This window comes from Ictidomys tridecemlineatus, chromosome 9, assembly GCF_052094955.1.
Source record: "Ictidomys tridecemlineatus isolate mIctTri1 chromosome 9, mIctTri1.hap1, whole genome shotgun sequence".
Lineage (NCBI taxonomy): Eukaryota > Metazoa > Chordata > Mammalia > Rodentia > Sciuridae > Ictidomys > Ictidomys tridecemlineatus.
Genome location: NC_135485.1, coordinates 29,164,598 through 29,192,212, shown reverse-complemented (window position 1 = coordinate 29,192,212; position 27,615 = coordinate 29,164,598). Strand labels below are relative to the sequence as shown.

Here is a 27,615-nt window from a genome sequence, read left to right as displayed (position 1 = left end):
GCCCCGGCCCTCCGCCCTCGGCCCCCGCCCGGCCTGGCGCGCCCAGCCCCGCGCCCCAGCCGAGTCCCCGCCCGCGCCCCCTCCCCGCGCCCTCCGCCCCGGAGCCCGCGCCCCGCCCGCCTGGCCGGGCCGCCGCGCCGCGCCGCGCCGCCGCCCGAGCCCGGGGGGAAGGAAGGGCGGCGCTGCCCGCTCCGGGCGTCACACGGCTGCAGCCCGCTGCGCCGCTTCCAAAACACACAGCCGGGCTCGCGGGCGAGCCGAGGCGGGGGACCCGGGCAGCCGGGGCCATCAATCACCGGCTCCGGCGGGAAGGGCGGCCCCGGGCGCGGCGGGAAGGGCTGGGCCCCGCGGCCAGCGCGGCCCCTCCTGGGCCAGGCACACACACAACTCTGAAAGAAAAAACAGCGAAGGCAGCAGTGGTGCAGAAGTGGGTGGACCTGGACGGATTCGGGAGAGGACGAGCGGCAGCTGGGGCGAGGGGTCAGTTGGAGGGGCTTCGAGCCTGAAAGGGTCCCGAGTTTCCAGGATCAACCGGACACCCTGTAGGCGCGCTCTTTCTTTTTGCCCTGGGGCTTCGGAGCCCCCTCTTCGTCTGCCCAGCGTTGGGGTGGCCTGGGCGTCACCCCCCAGGCTCGCGGGACTTTTCTTTGAAAGCTGGGAGACCCCTGGGGGCATGCACCTCCCACAGGCCTGCCACTGGAGCGAAAAGGCGGCCGTTGCTCAGACCGGCCTGCCAGAAAACTTGGCAAACTTCGGTGAGATTCTCCTGCCCAGAGCGAGAGCTCCGGCTGGCTGAGGGCTCGGCCTGGCGACCTTTCATTTATGTCGCTTCTCTAGGAGCCAGCGCGAGCGAGCTCAGTGGCCTTCACGCGCTGCATGTGAGCGGGACGACGGAAACGCACTTTCTGTCCAAGCCAGGCCCTTAGCTCGGTGCTAGAGTTTAATGCCTTTTGAATTTCTTTTTAAACAGCATTAATATAATAAAGAATGCAATAAAAAGAACAAAGGACAAATTGGTTCAATTGTTTTAGTCCCGTGTAATGTTTAAAAACACCCCTGCTTCAGTCTATAGCTTGTTATTGCTTCAAGATGTTTTAAAAGCCCTTTAAGATCACCATTCTCACTTTGATGCTTCATCCTGGCATGGTCCTACTTAAAATGCAATGGATACATGGATTCTCAGCCTCTTTATGAAGCTGCACGGCGTTATAATAGTACTCGGTAACTCAAACGACCACGTGGAGGACAACCAAAACTGTGCCATCCTGCAGTCCCATATGATTAATCTTTAAAATGTAAAGCGGTGAGGGTTTTATTTTTTAATGAATAAAACACAAAAAGTTGAGTGTGTATCAATTACTAATTGCAATTCAATGATCACTGACCATTAAGTGTCTTCTTGGATGCCTTAGATTTATAGTAGCTGAAAAGCCATTCTAATGAGAATGCTGGAAGTGTTTGTATTGAGTGCCTGGCTCATAGTAGGTGCTCAAAACATACCGTTTCACTCAAAGGGCATAGAGTGATGATAAGTTGAAGCCCATAAACCATGGGTTTTGTACTCTGATCATGTGGATAGAGGCCCAAAGGGAAAGAGGAAAATAGATCTGTTGGAGAAAAATGTGATCCAAAGTAAGAAGGGAGTTACTTTGATATGGAAGGTGGTGAAGGAGGAAAAAAAAAAAGCCATAAAAAAAGTTTAATTAATGAGCACACTGCGTTCAGCACCCTGTGGGAGTCAGCTCAAATGAGACATGTATAAAAACTGCATCCATCCAGTGCTGGGTAGCTCAGCAAAGGACACCATCATCCTTCCAGATGCCCAAACCAGAAGTGCCTGAAGTTACCCATGGCTCCCTGCTCCCTAACAGGCCCTAGCCTATCATTCACTGAATCCTCCTTGACCACAATCCTGGTCTACCCTGTTGCCACAGTGCCTTGTTGGACATCCTATTTGTAGCATGGGCTGAAGTGTGGCAAGGAAATTAGAGTAAGGGGGCTTTTCTAAAATGCAAACCTAAAACATGTCAGTCCGTTCCATGGCTTACTTCCTTTGGAATAAAGTCCAGTTTTCCCACTCCTGCTGCCCTGGCCTCTACCTGTCATTCAAAACCCCATTTGTACCTATTCTCCCCTTCCACTCTGTCTTTCAGTAATGCTGAGCTTGGTTCCTTTCCTTTCCTCACTCTCCCCACCCCTGGGCATTTGCTCACAATTTCTGGGTGGAACAGTCTCCTTGCCTTCTCTCCCAACTCCTGATTTCCACTCCCATTTCCCTTAATTCTATTCATTCTTTAAGTCTTGACTTATGTGACATTTTCTCCAAAATGTATCTCCTTGTGGCACCTTCCTGTACCCACCTACCCTTTGGGCCAGTTGAGTTGCTCCTTTGCTCTGGAGCGCCTGCATATTACCTCTTGTAATACTGTCCGTTCTCTCTTTCAGGCACTAGAATGGAAACTCTGTGAGGACAGGAACTGTTTTTAACATTTATTTATCTGACTGCTTATGAATTGAGAGGCAGGAAAAGTCATCCCCAGATGAAGGGATGAGAAGAAGGTCCAGGAACACATGTGGCTATGGACTGTGCCTTGGTCAATCCAATGACTTTGAAATACCCAGGACCAGCGAAGAGGGCGCTCTCCTCACTGAATGTTCTCAAGCAGCAGAGATGGTAAAAGTGGTGTCTAGGTTTTCTTTTTATCTCTAACATTAGCACTTCCTCAGGTGTTCAAGAAATCCTGGGTAAATCAAATATCAAATCGAAGCTTAGCCTTTGGAGTGGCCGCTTTATCCTTGTTCTTGCTGACAACTGGTGGTCTGGGCTAGGTTAGGGGTGGCATGTGCTCAGGGAAGGCTCCGCCTCCCTGGTTTCAGTGGCGCCATCTTTGTTTCCAGCCTGCCATGGCAATCTCAGTCTCTGGCTGGTGATTGGTTGGAGAGTAGGTATGTAACCTAACCCTGTCCATTGGAGGCTGAAGGGAAGTGTACTAGAGGCTTATGGGAAATAGTCCTCATAGGACACTCCCACACCTACTTGGGAAGTTGTGATGTGAGGGTGTGATGCTTGAAGCTGCAGCCGTTTTGTAATCACAAGGTGAAAACCCATGCTTCAGAATTCCATTTGGATGGTTCTTTTCTCGCCATTTAGTTTTCAGCTCAAATATGACCTCTCCAGGGAGGATTTCCTCAACCACACAATATGAAATGTCCCACCCTCTCCATTCATTATCTAGTTCTTGTCCTATTTTATTTATTTATTTGTTTATTTTGTAGTACTGGGGGTTGAATCCAGGGGTACTCTACCACTGAGCTACATCACCAGCCCTTTTTATGGTTTTGTTTTATTTTGTTTTTCCATTTTGAGACAGAGTCTTGCTCAGGTTGGCCTTGAACTTACAATTCTCTTGACTCTGCCTCCCTAGTATCTGGGTTACTTTTTTTTTTTTTTTAAAGTTTCTGTAACTAAAGTGACTTTGCCCATTTTCTTATGTACTTATTACCCCCTATTCCTGAGTGTGAGCTCTGTGTGTGAGATACTATCATTCTCTCCTTTTTCTAAGCTCCTAGAACAACCTGTAGCCAGGGAAGGTGTTCCATAAGCATTTGTTGGTTCCTGAATAACAGCTAAACTGTCTCGAGACAGCAACACCCTGTTGGAACTGACTCGGGGCCTGGCGGACACAAGCCACTACCAGTTCCCACTTTCCCCCTGTGGCTGTGTCTCACAGTTAGTTCCATTGCAGGTAACCATTCTGAGGCAGAGATCGGTATTCTTAAGATTCCTTCTTACTTCTCTAATGTTATATTTTTAGAGCTTCTCTATGGCTTCTCCAGGAATTTTTCTCCTTTTCGTTGGATGGTGGCGAAATGACAAAGGCAGAAAAATGTCATGTGCTTGTGAAATGATGGACAGTGCAGATAGATTCCCGTGTTAGAGGAGAACAGGACCACATTTTGAAGTTAAATTGGACATACTAGTCTAAGGGCCGTCCATCTCTTAAACGTGACAAAAGGCCTAGAGATTCCAGCATCTTTACAAGTTCCCACTTGTATTATCCATCCGTCCATCCGGTTTAGGATTTCCACGAGACCCAGATTGAATTAGAATGACCAAGAGTTCTGAGAAAGATCAGACTGGGGGCATGCATTCCTCACCCTGCTGCCACCCACCCCGGAGCTTCCAGCATTTCTAGTGCATGTGGACAATTGTCCAGGGTTGTGTTTGGCAGGACCATGCGATCCAAGGACAGTGGCACAAAAGATTGCATCTTGCAGTCTCAGCTGGAGAGGTAAAACAGGAAGGGTCCAGAGAGATAACCTAGGGACAATCTGGACGTTCGTTCCAAATAGTTGAAGAGCACATGTGTTGGGAATAAGGAGTGACCTGGAGGGTTTGGAGGTGAGTTATCAGAGCATGGAGACCTGTGAGATTAGTACCTAGCACCACCTATAAAAGCAGTCCTGGGGCTTGGCAAGGTTCAGGGTGTGCCTGTGGGAGCCGGGACAGAGGGCCGTGGAGAAGATCCATGAAGAGGAGAAGACCAGGAGCAGAGTGACAGGTGTTAGGGTCAGTAACTAGCCAGAGGGACCCAGAGTAAGATTTGGGCCCTCAGGCTACATCTTCATTCCACAAGAGAAAGACAGGCACCAAGAGAAGGGTGGATGATGGCAACTAGGAGAGAATAGCTGGGAAATACACTTATTTTTCTGTAGTTAAACCTATTTTCCTGAATCATGATCATTAAAAATTAAAAACAATCACGTGGTAGGGTGTGGTGGTGCATCCTTGTAATCCCAGAGGCTCAGGAGGCTGAGGCAGGAGGATCGAAAGTTCGAGGCCAACCTTAGCAATTTAGTCAGGGCCTAAGCAACTTAATGGGACCCTGTCTCAAAAGATAACAAGGGCCGGGGACAGGGCTCAATGGTTAAGCACCCCTGGGTTCAATCCCTGGTACAAAAAAAAAAAAAAATTGCTCACATTTGGTTGTTTATTGGTTGTTTCTTTTGTAAAGTATGTCAGTAGCTTCACTTTCAACATTTTCTTGCAAATATGCTATGTCTGCATCATTGAGAGTATAAATCAGCATTTGGGGACTTGTCAGAGATCATAAAGCATTGTGTATAAATATTATTTCAGGGCTGGGGTTGTAGCTCAGTGGTAGAGCGCTTGCCTAGCATGTGTGAGGCACTTGGTTCGATTCTCAGCACCACATATAAAAATAAATAAAATAAAGGTCTATTGACAGCTAACTCAATTTAAAAAATATTATTTCAAAGGGAAATAATTTATAATTTCCAAATCAATGACCCACAACATATAAAGATTTAGAATGTAACTTATTGGTGAGTTGGGAATGGTCTGAATTTGGTTTCTAAGCACACACTGGGTCATATGATTTATATGTAGTTTGTTCCTCAGAAGTTTGTGTGTTGGAAGCTTGGACCCAGATATGAGAATATTAATAGATTGTAGAACCTTTAAAAAGTGGGGTCTAGTGGTCTTAGGTTACTGAGGGCTTGCCCATAGAAGGAGTTGGTGTAGTTTTCTTGGGACCCTGAATTAGTTCTCACAGACCAAGTGTCTTTCTGAATTTCTATCTCACCACATCTCTTAGTCTCCCCACACACTCTCGCCATTATGCCACCATCTGCCATGTCATGATACAGACAATGGGGCCCTTAAAAGAGCCAGTGCCATGCTGTTTCGATTTTTCAGTCTCTAAAATTGTGAGCTAAATAAATCCTTTTTCTTTATAAACTACGCATCCTCAAGTATTTTGTCATAGTAACAGAAAACGTACACAATGGATAATTTTTAAAGGAAAGAAATTCATTCCTCACGGTTCTGGAGGCTGGGAAGTCCAATATCCAGGAGCTAGCATCTGACAAGGGCCTTCTTGCTACATCAGTACACCCAGGAAGGGAAGCAATCATGTGCCAAACAGAGGAAGGACAGGAGCTGAATTTTTTCCTCTTATCGGGAACCCCCTATATGAATCCATTCAGGAGGACAGACCTCCAGGATCTAATCCTCTCTTAACGTCTTCACCTCTCAATGCTACTTACATTGACAATTAAATTTCAGTGAGTTTTGAAGTGGGCAGTCAAATCATAGCATGGCCACCTAGATTTCTGTGCTGCTAGGCAGACTGAGAAACAAAACAAACAAACTAACAAAAAAAAAAAAAACCCCACAGGAGACCTACAAATAAGAAAAACTTCTTCCTCATTTAAAAATGAGACTGTTTTTCACCTTGTTTTGAATCGAGACAGACTCTTTGTTTCCAGCCCTTCTCTGTGTTAAGGAAAAAGTACATTTCAATTTAAATGTGTTACATTTAAATTTAAAGTATTGCTTGGAAATTTACCATAGGTCTGGGTTGGGGGATGTGCAAGAAAAACGTAGAATATGATCTCCACACTCAAGGAATTTGGAGTGATATTTTATTCTGACTGTTATATAATGTAGAATGTAATGAGTAATGTTTCGAAAGGAAAATGATAGGGGTGTTAAAACAGATAACAAGGTAAATTTTACTCCCTTTTTAAAAAAATATGAGTATTCATGTATGGTGTCTTAGGCTGTTTTCTGTCGACAATGCCACCATAGCACAAATGAGGAAACATCCAGAAAAGCGGTTAACTTGACTTGGTCTCGTCCAAGGCAGAGGGTGTGTCTGGCGATGGCCTTGTTATTGGCAGAATCCCGGGAAGGTGCAAGGCATCACACCGCAAGAGACAGGGAGCACGTGTGGGTATCATTTCTGCTCTCTCTTCCTCTTCTATAAAGCTACTACCAGTCAATCAACAGGGCTCCACCCTGGTGACCTCATCAAACACTTACCACCTCCCAAGGGCCCCACCTCTAAATGCTATATTGGGATTAAGTCTCCACCCTCTTAATGACTCACAATGGGGACTCAATTTCTATACGTGAGCCCTTGAAGGGACACATTCAAAGCATAACCAGACCATAGCATGCACAGCATAGCACGGCATAGAACGGCATAGCACGACTTCCAAGGGCTTACAGTCTTGCCCATGAAATCACACCAAAAATCTTCACGGAGGAGGTAGTCTCTTCCATGGCTCACTCTGGCTGCTGTGGGACAAGGTAGGACTGGTCAGCTGAAGCTGTATCATAAAGAATGTTGGAAATTAATGTTGGGAACCTAGGAAGGTTCTCGAACATGTGAGTTGCATGATAACACATAAAAATGACACTGAATGTGGGGGAGCTGGGGTTGTGGCTCAGCGGTAGAGAGCTCACCTAGCATGTTCGTGGTGCTGGGTTTGATCCTCAGTACCACATAAAAATAAATAAATAAAAGTATTGTGTCCAACTACAACTAAAAACAACAACAACAACAACAAATGACTTTGAATGTAACTTCAACATAAAGTCCCAACAGTGCAGAAGGTAGTAGGAATTGTGATACATGCACCAGTGGGTGAAATACATACAGACACCCATTGACCTCTGATGGGATTACATCCCAATAATCCTCTGTACACTGAAAATATCACTATCAATGCACCAACTACACCTAACCCACCAAACATCCTGGCTTAGCAACGTAGTCCACTGTGGAGTGCCTGTGGTTTACTGTATGATCATGACTGACTGGGAGTTGCCACTCACCACCCAGCCCAGCATCCATCACCAGAGTGTCTGACCATATGTCCCTAGCCTTGGACAAGATCAAAATTCAAAGTATGGTTTCTACTCAACATATATCACTTTTGCACCCTTGTGAAGTTGAGAAATCATTAATCCAAACCACTTACTGTAATTTAGGAAGCATCTGCTTATGTACATATGTATACATGCATATACCACCTTTTTCTTTGTTGCTAATTCTACACACACACACACACACACACACACACACAGGGTGGGGGGGGATCTTCTCCTTCAGTGACTATGCCTGCAAAAAGACAAGTGGGTACAATGTGCTCAGGGAATGTAGACTTGGCATTGTCCTTTGTTCACTCCCGTGGACTGTGTACCTATATCTCCCAAGTCTCAAGTTTGAAACATCTGCCTCCAGGCACAAGCATAGCTGCACAGGCCTTCAGGTGCTTGGCTGTGAAGAGGACTAAAACCTATTCCTAGGTCTCCATCCTGGATTTCCAATCTATACTCACAAATGCTTTGGAAGTTTTGCTGATTGGTCCATGAAAATCAGCACATAGTTGTATTTAATGAACAGCCAGGAAGTCTTCATCAGCCTTGAAATTAAAAGATTTACTAGATGGGTGTGGTGGTGCTCGCCTGTAATCCCATGACTAGGGAGGCGAAGGAGGGAGGATCCTAAGTTCAAACCCAGCCTCAGCAACTTAGTGAGGCCCTAAGCAACTCAGTGAGACCCTGTTTCTAATAAAATATTAAAAAGGGCTGGGGATGTGGCTTGGTGGTTAAGTGCTCCTGGGTTCGATCCTTGGTACCAAAAAAAGAAGGAAAAAAAAAAGAGATTTACTAAATAGAAAATATGAAAATGATTATGATGGTTGTATCAAAGCAGTGATATATTTTTACTTGCCCTTAAATAATGTGTTCTCTCTCTCTCTCTCTCTCTCTCTCTCTCTCTCTCTCTCTCAATTAGCATGTATAGTTTGGAAACAAGAAAAAAAAGAGATTAAAAAGAGCTAGAAAGAAATGGCAAGCGATGTATAACTAAATTCAGGACCAAGCACAATTGGCAAGGTGGTCTCCCGAAAGCATCCGCAACTCAGAGGTACTGAGGTTCTTTTCTTGGGAGTTTGAAAGGGAGCTGAGGGGAGGGGCTGTGGAGGTGAGGGCACTGGAGGAGGCGAACATCTTTCATTGACTCTTTGGCTTTTTAATGGCCACTTGAATATTTGGGCCTGTGCAACTTCTTGGAACTAGAATTCTTCCTGAAAAGAATGTTTTTACTTGAAAACCTCTCCAAAGAGAAAAAGCTAAAAGCCAGCAAACTAAGTTGAATAGAGCCCAAGTTCCTATTCCTCAAAGCAGAACGTGTACTTCCTAGGGCACAGGCTCCATCTCCTGTCCTGTGGCCCTTTGCCAGATGTGCTGTGTCCTAGGCCAACAGAAGAGTCAGCACTCGGGGACATGAGTGCGAGGGAGCTGACCTCCAGCCCTGAATGCCCAGAAGACTCTGGTGCATGGTCTCAGCTGGAGGGCTCTGGCTTCCCTCTTGTTCTCGACTAAGTTACTTTTGTTTGTCTGTTATTGTTCTTAAAAGTTTTCTGGGTAACTATAAGCAACAGATCTTGTTAGTTCCTCTTGAGATTGCCCACTACTCCCCACCCTTATTTCTCACCTCCCAGCATCCTGTTTGTCTCCCTGACTCTGTTCCCCCGCCCCACCCCCACCCCCACCCAGCTACCATCCTTTGAGCCATGCTCACTGAATTAATTTTAACTTTTATTTTTATTATGTGTTCTCAGACCAAAAGAAGGCAGGCATCTATTCAGTTTTTAATTCATTGTGTTATACTTTCTTTTATCATGAATACATTAAAATATGTCTAGGTAGAAGTTCCAGTGTCCGTCTCCCGTATACTGTATTTCCAGAACATTCAAAAAGAAGGAAGGGGAATACAAACAAACGTGGAACTTCAAACTAGCTATAGCACTTTTTTGGTCTTTGAACATTTAAAGTGACCTGATTGTGACAGGAACAAAAAAAAAACCTACAATGATATTCAGTTTATTAGATTATAAAGAATATTTTAGCTACTCAATAATTTTACATGAACCGTGTTAGCACTGCAATGAAATACCTGAAATTATCTACTTGGGTTATAGTTTTGGAAGTTGCAGTGCATGATGGGTTGGCCCCCTTGCATTGGGTCTGTGGCAAGGCAGCACATCATGGCGGGAGAGCATGGTGGAGCACAATTGCTTGCCTCGTGCTAGGGAGCGAAAGAGGGTAATGGGGCATTTCATAATATCCCCTGTAACCTAACAGCCTCCAGCTGAACCCCACTCTTCAAAGGTTCCACTACCTCCCAGAAGGGTCACTGGGGAACCAACTCTTCAGCACTGGAACCTTTGGAGGACATTCAAGATCCAAATTATCCATCTAGACTTGCACTTTGATTTTTCTCGTTATTGTTGCAAATGGATCTATTAGCCGTGAAACATGAAATCTAGCTCTTAAAATTCACAGGTTTATAAAAAATACTATATTTTTTTTTGTTTAAGAATACTGTCATGTTTGGATCTGAAATGTCCCCCAAAGACTCATTTATTGAGAGCTTGGTTCCTCCAAATGCAGCAATGTTCAGAGGTGGAACTTTGGGGGAAGTGAGGGATCATGAGGGATCTCATCCCTGGATCCATCCATTGGTGGGATTATAATTTGGTGGAGTCTAAGGAGGTGGTAGAAACTGTAGAAGGTAGGGCCTAGCTGCAGGAAGCAGGTCACTGGGGGTGTGTTCTGGAAGGATATATCTTGCCCCAGGCCCCCTTTTTGCTCTTTCTTAGCTTCCCAGATGCCAAATGGAGGCAGATCTTCTCTACCATACCCTCCCACCGTCATGTCCTGCCTCACTCGGGCCCAGAGCAGTGGAGTCAGCCGACCATGGGCTAAAGCCTCTGAAACTGAGCCCAAACCAGTCTTTCCTCCTTTAAGTTGTTTTTCTCAGGTGTTTTGTCACAACATCAAAAAAACTAGCACACATTTTAAAAGAAGTAATGAGTGCTCTAGCCCAACGGAATACGCAATTCCACCCAGGAGTCATAGTGTCCGTTACACCAGAATAACGTAACATTTTTAAAAAGAAAAATCCACTTTTTAAAAAAGGAGGGAAATACATTCAAACGCTAGTAGAATGGCACAGTAATTTATCTGGTCAGTTCCCTTTTCTGTTCTGAACACGAGAGAAATGAAAATTCAAAAGAAGCAGAAACTGATGATGGTGGGGTCCCCAATCCACATCAATACCTCAGGTTTCTCTGATTCTTTGGTGGATATCTGAAAAAATGAAGCTTTCCCCCAGATTCACACAAGTTTTTCTCCATTTCCCTGTTTCTTTATTTCCATATGGAGCAAATTTTCAGATTGCTTTCACTTGGTGCTGAGAGGATGAGGACAAGAGGACACAGGACAAGTTTGTCACCGTGTCCTGGGGAGAAGCTCTTTCCATCATCAGATATCCAAGATTCTCCCTGTTGTCCAGCATTTGAAAGTATCTTTCCAACGTCCAGAGCTCAGGACTCTTTGGTTTTGATTAGGTGAGAAAGCTCTCCTGAGTAGTGTCATGTGGGTAACAACAAAATTACTCAAATTTCTTGATGATTTCTTCTCTTCTGTCCATGGAGAAAAGTATGCTTAGATCTTTGGTGTGTGTGGGGAACCAAACACCTAGTTAATTTAATCTAGACCATTTGGTACAGATGATGTGATAAAGATGCATTGTATAATTCAGAAACAGTGACCACGGTGTCTGATGCCTTCCCAATGACACTTGATTACGTTATTTCAATTCCAGATAACAATCTTCCTATTCCACAGCCTTTAGAAACTAGGAAAGAAAAGAAAAGCTTATTTTTAAGAAAATCTTTCCTGTATAAAAAAAAATGTATGTAATTCAATTTTTCTTTTCAAATCTAAAGAAAATTCTTTTCAAAAAAATTTTAAATTGTTTTTATGTTTTAAGTTGTTACTACCACCTCCTCTGAGGTTAATATTTTTAGTGAGCTGAAACTCTAGAAGTTATTTATAAGCTAATTAGAGGAAGGGCTTTATTTTTTTAATTTTTATTACAACTCTTTGTACTTAAAAGACAACTCTATATTATTTTAACAACTAACTTCCTTGACAATATAAGTGACTTTTAAAATTTAAATGTATTTGTCCATAAACAGGATGTCTGTTATGACTAATAAGTATTGATTTTTATTTTTATATTTTATGCACTATTATTATATATCACTTTCTTTTTTATCTTTGAAGTATATTCTTTTAAAAACACCTTTTACTTTTTTTTTTCTTTTCCTTTTTTGTGGTGCTAGGGATTGAATTCAGGGCCTCACACATGATATACAAACACTTTATCACTGACTTACATCCTAGCTCTTTGAAGTATGCTTGATAAATATAAACTTTACTCAAAATAGTATAATTTAGAGCCTTATTTCCCTAGGGAAATACTACAATTGAATATTGTATTCAAAATACAAATAAAAGTTCCATGTAAAATGCCCTGTTATATCACATAAAAATGAAGAGAGTCAGGCTCAATGGGGCACGCCTGTAATCCCAGTGACTGGAGGCTGAGGCAGGTGGATTGTGGGTTCAAAGACAGCCTTAGCAATTTAATGAGACCCTGTCTCTAAATTAAGATGCAAAAAAGGGCTGGGATGTGGCTCAGTGGTTGAGTGCCCTGGATTCAATCCCCAGTGTCAAAAAAAAAAAAAAAGAAGAAGAAGAAGAGGAGGAGGAGGAGGAGGAGGAGGAAGAGGAGGAGGAAGAGGAGAAAGTTAGATTGGGGATTAAATGAGGAATGCTTACTAAAATAGCTGGACTCTAATATCATTCACATTTATGTGTGACATTAGGAATCCTTTCCCTGTCTTTAGTGATTTTTACCATTATTGCTTAGATGTGTGACTTTTCAAGGTCATATGAAGATGAGATCAAGTGGTCAGGAAGGAATTTGAGGAACATCACATTAAGTTTTCCTAAAGACTTTGCAGCAAATCAGGAGGAAAGAATTTTCCTTTCATTCCAAGTGAATCAGAAATCATCTACAGTACAAAAAACAAGAGTCCACATTAATTAATTCTGTACGGTGTTTCTTCTACCTGTGATGGCATAAACCCACTCCGCTGTTTGCCAAGACCCACGAAAGCATAGATGGAATGCTTCTCTGCATCCTGTTGCTGATTTCAATATCTGAGGTAAGTGCCTGCTCAATGGGAAAGGAAAGAGTAATATGATCCTTTGGAAAGGGTGCTCCCAGCATTGATCAGATAGGTGTTACTCAAAAACTAAGCATGGTGTACTGATGTTAACAGGAAGGCCACTCTGTCTTTCAGAGGCTGCGGCATTCCGCTGACTCTATTACTTCCTACTTTTAAGGGGCGGGCCTCTTGCCCAAGTTGTTAAAGAGACTTGGAGTTGCCGGTGCCTTCTCTGGCTCTTACTGCTGTCAGTTCTGGGATTGGGTGTAAATGCCTACTATGCTGTTTCTCAATGACTTCATTAAAACTCTATTTATAACATTTACTGGACTCCTACTTAGCAATAGAATTGAATATTTTTAAAAGTCCCTGACTCAAAGAACTTTCACTCTAGAATGGAAATCAGAGCCACACAAAGATTACTAAGTGATGTGTTTTCAGAAAATTGTTGGAAAAGACTATATTACTTTGGCGTTAGAGGGTGAGGAAGGACGGATATGAGGGGGGATCTGAGCAGAACCTAGCAAGGTGGTGCATCTGGAAGTGAGGCGCAGACAGGTGACTCTGTAGCAGTCTTGGGGAACTCGGGTTGGACTGGTAAGAGAGCGCTCTACAGCACTGAGCTTAAATTCTGGCCAGGGAGTTTGGACCTTAAACATTTCACCATCTATTCTACCAAATGTGGCTTTTCCAAGACCAGCTTGGATTTCACGACAGTTTGCCCCTTTTCAATTAAGGCAATTTTAATGTGACTTGCTAGCTAAAGTTTTATAAAGCGTATATAAATTCATTTACAAATCAGGTAACATTTTCTTCAGGCTATGTCCTCATCTGGAATTTGGGAAATAGAATCCTTTCTTTGGTCTTCAAATATTTGCTAAATATCTGTGCTAAGCTCAGGACTGGAATTTATGCCATATTTCAACAATTATGGATTAGAGTCTGACACTGACTGTCAGACTCTATTCTAGGCCCTTAGGGCACATTGTAGAAGAAAAATAAAACCCCTGCCCTCCCAGAGCTTTTATTATAGTGGTCTGTTAGTTTGCTAGGGCTGCCATGGATGTGAGGCTTAAACAATGGAAACATATTTATTCCCAGTTCTGGAGGCTGACGTCCGAGATCAAGATGGTGTTGGCAGGGTTGGTTCCTTGTGATGGCCCTGAGGGAAGGAGCTATTCCATGCCTCTTGGCTTGTAAGTGACCATCTTCTCCCTGTGTCATCATGCTGTCTTCCTCCTGTACTTATCTATGTCCAAATTTCCTCTTCCACAAGGACAGCAGTCACACTGCATTAGGACCTGTTCTGATGACCTAATTTTAAGTTAATTTTCTTTGTGAAGACCCTATCTCCAAATATAGCCACATTCTGAGGCACTAGGGATTAAAACAGACACCAATGTATGGATTTGGGGCAGGGACAGTTTAACATTTAACCAGTGGGCTTTGATGACAGAGCAGTGAATGAGCCCTACAACTTGTAAGGTGCCAGGCCCTTCCCTGGCCTGCTCCTGTGCACTGCTTCATTGAATGCTCAAAGCCCACCTGGGAGGCAAGTATGGCTATCCCACTGTTACGGTTTAGATAAGTGGTGTCCTCCAAAAGCTCATGGGTGAGACAATGCAGGAAGGTTTGGAGGAGAAATGATTGGGTTATGAGAGCCTTAACCCAATCAGTGAATTAATCCCCTGGGATTAACTGAATGGTAACTGAAGGTGGGTAGGGTGTGGCTGGAGGAGGTGGGTCACTGGGGGTGTGCCGTTGGGGTATATATTTTGTATCGGGGAATGAAGTCTCTCTGCTTTCTGATCATCATGTGAGCTGCTTCCCTACACCACACTCTTCCACCATGACGTTCCACCTCACCTTGAGCCTGGAGGAATGGGAGCCAGCCTTCTATGGACTGAGACCTCTGAAATCATGAGCCCCCAGATAAACTTTTCCTCCTCTACAATTGTTCTTGTGAGGTCTTTCAGTCACTGCAGTGAAAAGCTGACTGTAACATCCCTTTGAAATCAGGAAACTGAGGGCACACCACATTCGTTTGTAGGAGAGTTTGCTCCAGTGACGGGGTGTTTAGTTTTCACTGAGTTGAGCCACAGCTGAATGTGTAGGGCATGCCACCTTGGCTAATTCAGAAGCAGAATTGACCAGTTTGGGATGTTAACACATTGCTGGGGAAGCAGTCAAGGATGTGCTCTGTGTGTGTGTGTGTGTGTGTGTGTGTGTGTATGTGTGTGTGTTTTACATTAGGTTCTTAGAATATGACCAAGATAGAAGTCATGTCTTTGATAATTAAAAATCTTTCCCCCCCTCTATATAATCTAATATACTACAGAGTAATAACATTTTAAATGTTGTGATAAATTGTTAAAACAATGAGATTTATAATAATGAATACATAATTTATTACATAACTCCTACATTTCATGTAGTAATAATTATTTCCTTTTGATTATCTGGATTCAGATGAAGTTATAGATGATTTCTCACTTCTGACTTTTGAGCCATCCCCTCATAGCAACCTGCTGGGCTCTCCTCCATGGGAAGGAATCTTGCTTACATTTTCTGCTTTGCCCGGTAGCTCTGCCATGATTTTCTGCTGTGGGCAGATTCAGATTCAGCAAACAATTATGGAGGATCTACCCATCTTTTCATATAAACCCACACTTCTCAAAAATATGGAAAAAACCAAAGGATTATAATGCGAATTCTGTGGAAGGGTCAATTTGATTTAATTATTTAATGGACAAAACAGTTCTATTAATTAGCCAGCGAATAACTCAAAACATAAAAAACTAAATAACCATACAGACATATCATTTTCTAAAATGTAAGATTTCATGAACTTTGGCGATGAAGCCTATTTCAAAGAAGTTGCTTTTGTTTTGAGTGTGCCTTTGGTTCAACAGAGGTGTGAACCCCGCTTCCTTCCAGGGGATGCTTGGGAGAAAATACCTGAGCCCTTCTGAGCACGCTTCAACCAAGCTTCATAATAACCACGATCCTCATTAAAGGACTCAGAAGACAGAAGATCTCATAAATGATCTTGTCCTAGTTAAGGAAATAAGTGAACGGCAAAGGCTGGGGGTAAATTTTCTCACTCCTTGGGGAAACAGGCTTTCTGTCTCGGGAGACTGGTAGGTCCCAGAGCTCTGCACATCTCAATGTCCCAATCTCATTCATTGGTGAATTCGTTCATTTACTGATGCCTACGTTCAACAGGTATTTATGGAGAGCTTAATGAGAGCCAGGATTTATGCCAGACCCTGAGAACACAGGATTAACAGAAAAAGAAAACAAACAAATAAAAAGCCTCTAGTTCTTTCCCACACAGAGCTTACAGTCTAGTGAGAGAACAGATATTAAACAGTTACCCACAAATACTTTTGAAAACCATGATAAGTGTAATAAAGGAAAAATATAGGGTGCCACAGAGGGAAAAAAAAAACTGGTTAATTAATTTGGATTGATGGCCAGGGCATGTCACTCTTTCAGGAAGTGATCTTCAAGGAAGTGACCTGAGGTTTTGAGCATGAGTTAACTCTGTGTGGAGGTGCTATTTTCACCTAAAACAGTTGCAGATTACCACTGTCCAAAACCCACTGCTACAATTCCATGTGTCTCCATTAGATTCCTCTGTGTACAAACAAAATCAAATGCTCACCCTCAGCATCACATTTACCATTTTCTATTATATTTTTCCTGTCATCCACCCATCTACCAATCTATCCATCATCCATCATCCAAATAAACCTTCACTGAGCACCTACTATGAGCTTGTACTATTGTGCTCCAAATCCTTTACTTTCCCATCGTCCCTTTCCTTGACTACTTTAACTGTCTATTTCTCTTTATGATTCTTAAATCTCCTGGTTTTGACACAGCTTTGATGTTATTTTCTTCTCAGTTCTCTTCCCCTTCTCTTTCCCTTTGACTTAACTATCATTACTCATTTTCATTCAGCAAATGGATTCATCACATTTTTTATGAAATATTTTTCTCATCAGGTACCAAAAAAAATAGACATGAACTTTTTGTTGCTGTTGTGAGTTGACTGGAGTTCCTATTCCTTAATAAATAAATACCACTAAAACAAAAATTTTTGGAAGATTTCTTTCTCTGTTTTTATTTTATTTTTTTTCTCTCTCTCTCTTCTGTACTTTGGATGTGTTCTTTTAACTATAAATTCCTAGAGGTAGACAATTCCTTTTGCTTAACTTAATTTAGCATCTAGAGCTAATGATAATCACTTCCTAACCTTTTCATATCCTTTCATGGGACTGCCAATATTATCATCACGTCTCTGGTATAGATGGAACAAATGAATTCAGAAAAACCTAGCAAGATTAACCTGCTTTCACCTTCTCCTATAAAGTCCTCTCTGTTGTTTCTGTTATAACTGGGACAACTGTCAAGAAAAAATGTATTATATTATCAAATATTTAGGTAAAGTCACTGAGGGAGATTCTGTGCTTACTTCTCTAGCTCCACATAAGCCAGTCTAACCCACCCAATCTCCTTTGGAAAGTCTGGAGCCCCAGAGTGCACTAGAGAGAGAATTCTACCTGTCAAAAGATAAGTGGAGAGGATATCCTCTGATAGTCACAATGGAGTAACAAGGAACAGATCATAACTGCCCTTTATAAATCACTAGGAAAATGGAGAAAGAGTGAAACAACTGCATTGCGACATTGGACAACAGTCTACGTAGAACTGTGACCCTGAACAAATAAAGCAAACTCAATCAATGTCTTGGCTGGGCCCAGTCAATCAATCAATCAATCAATCAATCAATCAACCAATCAGAGGTCCAGTGATCTGTGGGACAATATCGAATGATCTATGGTACACGTGGGAAGAGCAAAGGCACAAAAATTTGAAGAACTAATGTGTAAAACATTTCAAAATTTGACAAAACCTATATTTTATAAATCCAAGAACATTAATGAATCAGAGGCTGGAAAATCTTGTAAAAAAGAAAGAAGGAAGGAAGGAAGGAAGGAAGGAAGGAAAGAAAGAAAGAAAGAAAGAAAGAAAGAAAGAAAGAAAGAAAGAAAGAAAGAAAGAAAGAAAGAAAGGCACATAATAAAATTGCTGAATATCAGTGTTGCAGAAAAAAATCTTACAGGCAGTTAAAGAAGAATGCATTATTTATGGAGAAACACACAAAGGAATGATCAGACTTTGACACAGACACTTTGCAAGGTAGAACACAATGAAATAATATCTTTAGAATTCTGAAAGAAAGAAGTCAAACTTGAAATTCCACATCCTGTGAAAACATTCTCTTCTTCAAAAACAAAGGTAATATGAAAACTTTATCAGCTAGGCAAACATTGAGGGAACTGGGTTGCTGGCAGATATATACAACAAAAAATGTTAAAGGAAAAATTTCAGGCAAAAGCAAAATGATACCAGTTAGAAACCCAGAACGACACTCCACAAGGTTGGGCAAAAACACTGGTGAGAGGTAAGCTGAGTAAATCTCAGAGGACACATGGAGTAGGCAGTTTATGGTCTGCCTAGCCAGAATATGAATAACAGAAAAGGAAAATATATGGGAAAATAGAAAATATTTTGTTTTCTCATTTTAAAATTTCTTGAAAAGTTAATTGACTGTATAAAGAAAGATTAATTAATAATAGTGTGTTTTTGAGATTTAATAAAAGTATCAGAGGTGAAATATTTGATAATAGGTTGAAGGTCCGGATGGGGAGAAAAGGAAGTCTATGGCTGTAAGGTTTTTACATTATCTATGAAATGGGATAATATTATTTGTACATATGGGTTAAAGTGCATGCTATAAATAATCCAGTCACAAAAAAATAAAATACAGAGTTTTTATATAGAGAGATGCTTTTTGACTTATGGTGGGCTTATATCCCCAAATATCATTAAGTTTAAAATGCTTTTAATATACTTTCTCTACCTACTGTTATACCTTAGCAACACAGTATACCACAGAATGTGGGCTCTTTCCCCTCATGATTGCCTAGCTGTCTGAAGCTGTGTCTTATAGCTTCTGCTTAGTATCAGGAGAGAGTAATAAACCACATAGTGTTCGCCCAGGAAAAATAGTAAAATTCAAGATTCCCAATTTCTACTGAATGCATATTTCTTTATCACCATCACAAAAAATATCCTAAGTGAAACATCATAATTCAGGGACTCTTTGTACTTGTGTGTATATGTACATATAGATTCTGTGGAGATAAAATGGAATACTAAAAAGTGCTAATTCAAAAGAAGCAGGAAAAGAGGAAAAATTAATGAAGACAAATGGGACATTTGAAAAACCATAGCAAATGGTAGATTTAAACTTAACAACATTATGTTAAATATAAATGGCATAAACATTGTAATTAAAAGTCAGAGATTGTCAGACTGAAGGACAAGTAATATCTTATTAGATGCTATGAAAAAAATCAATTAAAAATATATATCACCATAATGTTAGAACTGAAAGGATGAAGAAGATATACTATGCAAACACTAGTTACAAGAAAGCCTGACTGGCTATATTAATATCAGATGGAGCAGACAATGTAAAAAGGAATATTACTAAGACTAAGAAGGGACCTTCATAATGATAAAGCTATAAATTCATGGGGAAAATAGGACAGTTCTTAATGCACATAGCAAAAGCTGACAGAACTGAAAGGAAAGTTAAAAATCCACAATTACAGATGAAGATTTCAACACTTCCACTTAATAATCAATAAAGAAAGAAGACAGAAAAATCCTCAAGGATATAAAAGACTGGAACAACCTCATCAACCAACTGGACCTAACTGACTCTCCCTAATGACACCAGAACACACATTCTTTTCAAGTTCACGTCGTACATTAACCAATGGAGACCATATGTTACTCATAAAACAAGCCCCAACAAGTTTAAAAATGTTGAATTCGTAAAGTATGTCCTCTGACCATAATGAAATTAAATTAGAAGTCAATAACGGCATTTGGGAGATCTCTGAATATTTGAGAATTAAACAACACACTTCCAACAACCCATTGGTCAAAGAGGAAATCACAAGGAATGTGGAGAATGTTTGAATGACAATGAAAACACACATATAAAAATTTATGAGAGGGAGCTAAGGCACTGTCTCAAAGGAACTGTATAATAGTAAATGTTTATATTAGAAAAAGATGTTTATATTAGAAAAGGTCTAAAATCAGTAATCTGAGATTCTACCTTAAAAAGTAAGAATAGTACAAATTGAATTCAAAGAAAAAGTGAGACAATAACAAGGATAAAAGCAGAAATCAACATAACACAAAGCAAAAATAAGAGATAGTCAATAAATCTCATGTTGATTTTTGGAAAATTTCAACAGCACTTACAAACCTCTAGCTAGACTTATTAAGAAAAACGGGGAGAAAACACAATTTATCAAAATCAAGAAAAAAAAATGGGACACATTACATCGGTGACAACAAACATCGAGAGGATAATAAATTAATATTATGAATCATTTTATGTCAATAAACTCAGCAACCTAAAATGAGCAAATTCTTTAGAAAATACATCTTGCCACTTGACTGAAGAAGTAGAAAACATGAATAGCCCTATATTTGGTAAAGAAATTTAATGTGTAATTTAAAAATTTCCAACCAGGGAAAATTTAGACCCAGATGGCTTCACCTGTGACTTCTATCAAATATTTAAGAAATACAATAATGTCTCATAAACTCTTGTAGGAAAAGAGGATGAAAGGAATACTGTCCAATTCATCTTATGAGGCCAGCATCCCCTTGCTATGAAACTCTGACACACAAATTACACAAGGGGAAGAAAAAAAAAAAAAGAAAAACAACAATGAGAAAGCAATATTCTTCATAAAGATAGACACAAAAAACATTAGGAAACTGCTAACAAATTGAGTAATTCAGTAATATCTTAAAGAAATAACGTATAAAGACCGAATGGAGGTTATTATAGGAAAATAAGAGAAACTAGACGCAGAATGAGTTTTTGTTTTTGTTTGATTTTGGTACTGGGGAGTAAATCCAGGGGCGCTTAATCACTGAGGCACATTCTCAGCCCTTTTTTGTATTTTATTTAGAGACAGGATCTCACTAAATTGTTGAGGCTGTCTTTGAACTCACGATCCTCCTGCCTCAGCCTCCCAAGCTTACAGGAGTATGCCACCATGCTCTGGTTAGAGGAACTCTATAATAACCAGTTTTATTTTGTTTTTTTGCTACTATACCAAATATCTGAGATATAAAGAGAAAAAGTTTATTTTGGTTCCCAGTTTTGGAGCCCATTGGCCCTGTTGCTTTCGGAAAGGCAACATATCACGGCAGTGTGTCCATGGTGAAGTACAGGACGTGAGCGAGAGAGGGGAAGAAGAAGGTCCCACTCTCCCCTTAAAGACTTGTCCCCAATAACTTGACACCTCTCTCTAGGCCGCACCTTTTAACGCTTCCACCACCTCCAATAGCCTCTAACACATAGGCCTTTGGGAACATTTCAGATCCAAACTACAAAGCAAAGACCATTAAAGGCGGAGGTGTGTGTCAAAGGGAAGTGAAAATAAAAGTAAAAAGAGAGTGGCTTTGGCTCCAGTCCTCCGAATTTCTATTATTATGGCAGCTCACTCACTACTGAGGTCAATGCTTCCATTTAGTCTTTATAACCATATTGTGAGGTAGGTCTATCTTGGGGGTATCAGTAGATGAGTGAAATGAAGCACAGAGAAACTTAAGAAGCTCTTCTCAGTCTATAGCAATTAAAAAATAGACTTTTGTTGTTTATGTTTCTTTCCAGTGCATGCTACCAGTGAGCTCTACCCGTGGCTCTGGACTGAATTCTTTACGTATGCACTACTCTGCACAGAACTGCTCACGTTTTGTAACTTTGCCTAGCATGGTGTTAGGGTTCCAATAGGAAATGTCCCCAGAATCTTCTGCGTGAGACAATGCAAGAATGTTCAAAGGTGAAACGGTTGAATTATGAGAACTGTAACCTAATTAGTGAATTAATCCACTAATATGGATTAATTGGGTGGTAACTCCAGGCAGGTAGGGTGTGGTTGGAGGTAGTAGGTCACTGTGGGTGTGTCTTTGGGGTTTGTGTTTGGTCTCTGGTGGGCGGAGCTCTCTCTGCTTCCTGGTTGCCCTGACTTGAGCTGCTTCCCTCTGCCTCGCCCTTCCGCCATGATGTTCTGCCTCCCTTCAGTCTCAGAGCTGTGGAGTCAGCTGGCCATGGACTGAATCAAACTTTTCCTCTTCAGAGTTGTTCTTGTCAGGTCTTTTGGTTACTGTGATGAAAAGCTGACTGAAACATATGGCTTATTTCATTAATCCCAAATATTCAGTCCCTTCTTCAGTTCATATTAAAAACTGCCATTTGAGTGAAAATATTAAGTAGTTTCAAATACAAAATATTTTCAAAGAAAAATTATGTTTATTGAATCATAAAATTTATTAGGTCAGAGTGGGAGGTGTGTTCCATTATGCCCTCTTAAAATCTTATGCAGCTACAAATGTTGTGGTTTGTGTGCAGAAAGAAATGCCTTTTCTTTTTTTAAAAAAAATCTATTTATTCTAATTTGGTATATACAATGACAGAATGCAATTCAATTCAGTACACATATAGAGCACAATTTTTCAAGTCTCTGGTTGTACACTAAGTAGAGTCACACCATTTATGTCTTCATACATGTACTTAGGGTAATGATGTCCAACTCATTCCACCATCTTTCCTACCCTTATGCCCCTCTCTCCCCTCCCTCCCCTTTGCCCTATCTAAAGTTCTCCCATGCTCCACCCCCTACCCTCCCTAATATGAGTCAGCATCCTCATACCAGAGAAAACATTCTGGCATTTGGTTTTTTTGGGGGATTGGCTAACTTCACTTAGCATAATATTCTCTAGCTCCATCCATTTACCTGCAAATGTCATAATTTTGTTCTCTTTTAAAGCTGAGTAATATTCTATTGTATATATATATATACCACATTTTCTCTATCCATTCATTTACTGAAGGGCATCTGGGTTGGTTCCACAATTTAGCCATTGTGAATTGTGCTGCTATAAACATTGATGTGGCTGTGTCCCTGTAGTATGCTGTTTTTATGTCCTTTGGGTATACCGAGGAGTGGGATAGCTGGGTCAAATGGTGGTTCCATTCCAAGTTTTCCAAGGATTCTCCATATTGCTTTCCATGTTGGTTGTACCAATTTGCAGTCCCACCAGCAGTGTATGAGTATGCCTTTTCCCTGCATCCTCACCAACACTTATTGTTGTTTGTATTCTTAATAGCTGCCATTCTGATAGGAGTGAGATGAAATTTTAGAGTAGTTTTGATTTGCATTTCTCTAATTGCTAGAGATGTTGAACATTATTTCATATATTCGTTGATCAATTTCTTCTGAGAAATATCTGTTCAATTTGTTGACCCATTTATTGACTGGGTTATTTGTTTTTTGGTATTAAGGTTTTTGAGTGCTTTATACATCCTAGAGATTAGTGCTCTGATTTCTCCATGTGTAGCTCTAGATTTCAATACTGCACTATGATCTGATGGCATAGGGACTCAGGCAACCTTTAAGAGCTGAGAACTTCAGTTCCCCCATTTGTAAGATGGAAGGTTCTGCTTTCCACACAGGGATAGCATAAGCATTAGAAAGCTATTTGGGGTTGGGTGCAGTAATGTAAGTTTGTAATTCCATCGACTCAGGAGCTTTGGAGCAGGAGGATTGCAAGTTCAAGGCCAACCTCAGCAACTTAGTGGGACTCTCAGAAACTAGGCAAGATCCTTTCTCAGACTAAGGAAAAGAAAAGGAGTGGGAGTGTAGCTCAGTAGTAGACTGAGTTGCTGGGTTCAATCCATGGTACAAAACAAAACAAAGAAATGGCTATTCAGGCAATCCACAATATTCTTTTCTCCCCTCTAATTTTCCCTTGCTTTTCCTCCTTCCACTCGCCCAGAGCTTTAGAAGTTTGAATCTCTGAATAAAAGTGTTTCTCACACTTTTTTTGAACAATGTCCATTGCTAGAAATACACTTGACTTCACAAACCAGTATATAAATTATCTACAAATGTGTGTATAATGAAGTTGATTACCTAATTCATTGTGCAAACTGGGGAAGTTATTATTTGGAAAGTAATGACGGAGCGGCGGGGGGGGGGGGGGGGGGCGACAGGAAGAAACTGGGCTATTCTGAGCAAAGTGGGCCACATGTCTCCAAACCACTTAACCTTATTTATTTCATGCATTCTGTTACTTTATCATGTATCCTAATTAACTAAAATATGCTTTTTGGGACTTATTAAGTTGATTTTGTAGCTGGCTAATAAGCCCTTACCCAAGCATTTTATTCCTTCTAGAGAATAATTTGTCTGACTATTCCAATATTCCTGGGGTCCAGAGGCTAAAGATTATTAGCATAATTATTAGCATACAAAAATATGGAAAACTCATGGAGGACTTCGGCGGTCGGGACAGGACGCCTCTTCGTTGTCGTAGCTACACTCACTCCCGCACTGTGTGTGTTCGTTCAGTCATTACCCACGATTTACTCATTTATCAAGTGCTAAAAATGACCAGACACTGGCCACTGGGACATGGTTCCTGTGTTCTGATGGAGCTGATATTTATGAAAATAAATCATCACCGAACAGGGAGATGCAGGGAGACCATCCAAAGGCCGTAGGAACGTGGAAGAAAGATCCACCAACAGCACCAAGGAGAGGGAGAGGACTCAGAGGGAGAAGGTAGCGGTTAAACTTATATTGTTCTGGAGAAAGGTGCTGAAGCCCTGTGGAGTGAGAGGGGCCACCACAGACCTGCCACCATGTGCCTAGACACAGTTCTTTTCAGGTATGTGTGAAATTTTCCTCCTGAGGTTAATGAGTTCCTGTGTCTGTTTCTGTTGCTTTTTTCAAACTTGTTTTAGACTTCATGAGCCTCCTGGTGTCCCTTCTATTTCAGTCTCACCGATCAATTTTTTTTTTTTTTAACATAAAATGAATGGATGCTGGTTCCCTCTTCTCTCTTCCTCTTTCATCAACTTACTCTCTTTTCCTTTGCAGTGCGTTTTACCTTCTCCATACACTGCATAGTTTACTTATCTAGGATGTTTACTGTTTCTTCCTCCCAGAGTACAAGCTCCAGGAGAAGATTGGTGTGTTTTGCTCCCTGTGGCATCTCCCAGTTCCTGAAAAAGTGCTCAATACATACATGGTAGGTTCCTGATAAATACTGGTAATGACCTGACAGGGTCAGCACACTTCTGTGACCAGGACATACCCTCTTGTATTTGAATACAAGCGTAGGAGGAAGAGAAAGACCTGTAAGGAATCATTCAGAATAGCCTCATTTTTCTCCCTCCCTTCAACAGTATTTATTGATCACTGGTTCTGGGTCAGCCCTGCTCTCTTCTTATGGTTAGAAAAGAACAAAACAGATCCCAGCCCCATCTTCAGGAAGCTCTCCTGCCGCACTGGAAGCAGATGCTAGTGAACGGTAGCATTGCAAATTTGGGATAACGACTAAGGGAAAAAAAAGCAGAGTCCCACGAAAATGTGTAAGAGCAGCGCAGGATTTGGCCTGGGAGGTCAAGGGAAGTTTTCTTTCCGCTGGGTAGAAGTTACATCAATGAGAGAGGAGTGGGGGAGAGAGCACTCAGGCAGAAGAAACAGAATCACAAAGGTCAGGGGGTAGGCGGGAGAATGCCTCCATGTTCCCCGTGTGGTGGGAGCCAGAAGAAGGGAGGAGGAGGTGGCACGAGAGAAGACCAGGCTGGGAAGAGGGACACGCTTCAGCCCAAGAGCAAAGAGGGTTAAGAGCTGGGGGAGGCTGGTATGAAGAGATACTCTGGTGCCAGTGTGGGCCGTGGCTGGAGAGCGTGGCAGAGAGATGAGAGGGAGGCCAGCAAGGAGGCACAGAGGCCAAGGAGGGCACAACAGAGGACTGGGGCGCAGACAGAGAGGTGGGTGGAGTCGAGAAATAGTGAGGACACACCGTCGAAATTAATGTCTGTCCCAATTTCCAATAAATAGGTATGGCATATATATATATATATAATTTTCAAATATTTCTACAAACTGAACATAAAGAAGCACCTTGAGTGGTTTGTCACTGTTGTCTGTGATATTTAGGAAAATCTAAATGAAGACGTGAACCTGTTCTACAGTCCATCCAGCAGCGCCTGTGGCTGGTGAGCTCTAGGGAAGGAGAGAGGAGGTACTTTGGGGAAGGCCTGAAGTAGCCTTAAAAAACAAAACAAAACAAAAAACAAAGGAATTCTTGACCTGGAGGTTCTTTGAAAATTTGAGTTGGGGCCTCAGTCTCATCCTCTTGATGAAAACATTTCAGTGAGACCCAATATGTTGGGGGTGAAGCCCATACTCCTTAAAGAGGTGCTGCAGGTCTCCTGGAACTGGAGTTTGCCTGACTCTCCAGCATCTTCAGTGATTCTCCACCGCGTAGACCTGTCCTCTCTGGAACTCACCAGGGTATGGAGTTCCTGGGATTCTCCGTGATTTCTGAAGGCAGGTCAGTTTCACGTGAGTTGCTCATTGCTGTCGTGGGAACCCTCGGATGCCAAGACACCGTGACCATCCCCTTATCCAGGACGTCTGGCTCTTTAGCCTCCTCTACCCCACTCAGGATACAGGGCTGCTCCTAAATACCCAGGAACCCGGCATACCTCCTGTAGTGTATCACTGGATGTGCCCTACAGCAACTTTATTTTAGGTGGCATGAGTTGTGCTTTGTGTCTCTGTGTCCCCAACTGCATGGCCCAGTGCCTGGTCTCGGGAGGCCCTCCCTTGCTGTCTGTTAGATGGTAAGGTGCCCAGACCCCATTCATGGAATCCACTCATTGGTGGTGTCAATGAGGTGCGAGAGACTGGATTTGAAACGTGTTTGCAAGCTACTTTGGTACAAAAAGTCTAGAATAAAATTTAGGACCGTAAAATCAAAACATTTTAGAACTAGGAAGAATTTAGGAGTTACATGGAGGAGTTGCTTTTGGTCAAGAATCAATGGTCTAAAAACAAGTCAGAGACACAGCTTTTACCCTCCAGGGCCGCATCCGAAGAATATGAACATTGGAGCAGATTATTTAAAAATATCAGGTTAAATGCACTCAACTTAAAGGATGTTTCTAATTCAAAGACTATGTCTCCCTCCTCATATTTTGAGGTTATTTATGAATGATTTCCTGATAGATAGTGGGGTTTTGTGTGTGTGTGTGTGTGTGTGTGTGTGTGTGTGTGTGTGTTTGTGTTTTAGTTCCTTGGCAACCCTATGTTAGTTGTTGGTTCCTTCTTGATTCGTTTAGTTTAATTGGCTTACTAAATCCAAAAAATCTGGAAATCCTAGCTCTTATGTCTTTCCCCTCAACTGATACCCAGAGAGATGATGGCTTGGTTCATAATCAAATAAATGAATGTTTCAGTTCTATGTCTTTCTGTAATGCAATTGGTGTACATTAAGAAATATCATGTACATTTGGTGCAATTGGTTTTCTGTTGAACATTTAAAATTCAGAAATGAAACAATCCATTAACATATTTGTTGTATTGCATTTGGAAACAGGTTTGCTCTCTGCAAAGTGTCAACAACCATATGGTATTACTGTTTGTCAGTATTTGGGGAGGTTTTAAGAAATGTCAAAGTACCAAAATTATATATATATGCAATGTTATTATTGACTCTGATGTGGAAATAAAGACTGTTCTCTATCAA

General features: G+C 41.5%; 1 long non-coding RNA gene across 4 annotated transcripts; it reads left to right on the top strand.

The window, feature by feature from the left end:
• Positions 1 to 122: 122 nt before the first annotated feature.
• On the top strand, positions 123 to 27,615 carry LOC120892384 (uncharacterized). 4 transcript variants are annotated; one of them, XR_005737037.2, is made up of 7 exons: positions 123 to 2,674; positions 8,610 to 8,741; positions 11,056 to 11,229; positions 12,600 to 12,897; positions 24,249 to 24,741; positions 25,022 to 25,104; positions 26,022 to 27,615. It is a non-coding gene; the product is annotated as an uncharacterized LOC120892384 (long non-coding RNA). The 4 variants fall into 4 exon arrangements; XR_013425759.1 differs by having other exon boundaries at positions 11,056 to 12,897; positions 24,543 to 24,741; XR_013425757.1 differs by having other exon boundaries at positions 11,056 to 12,897.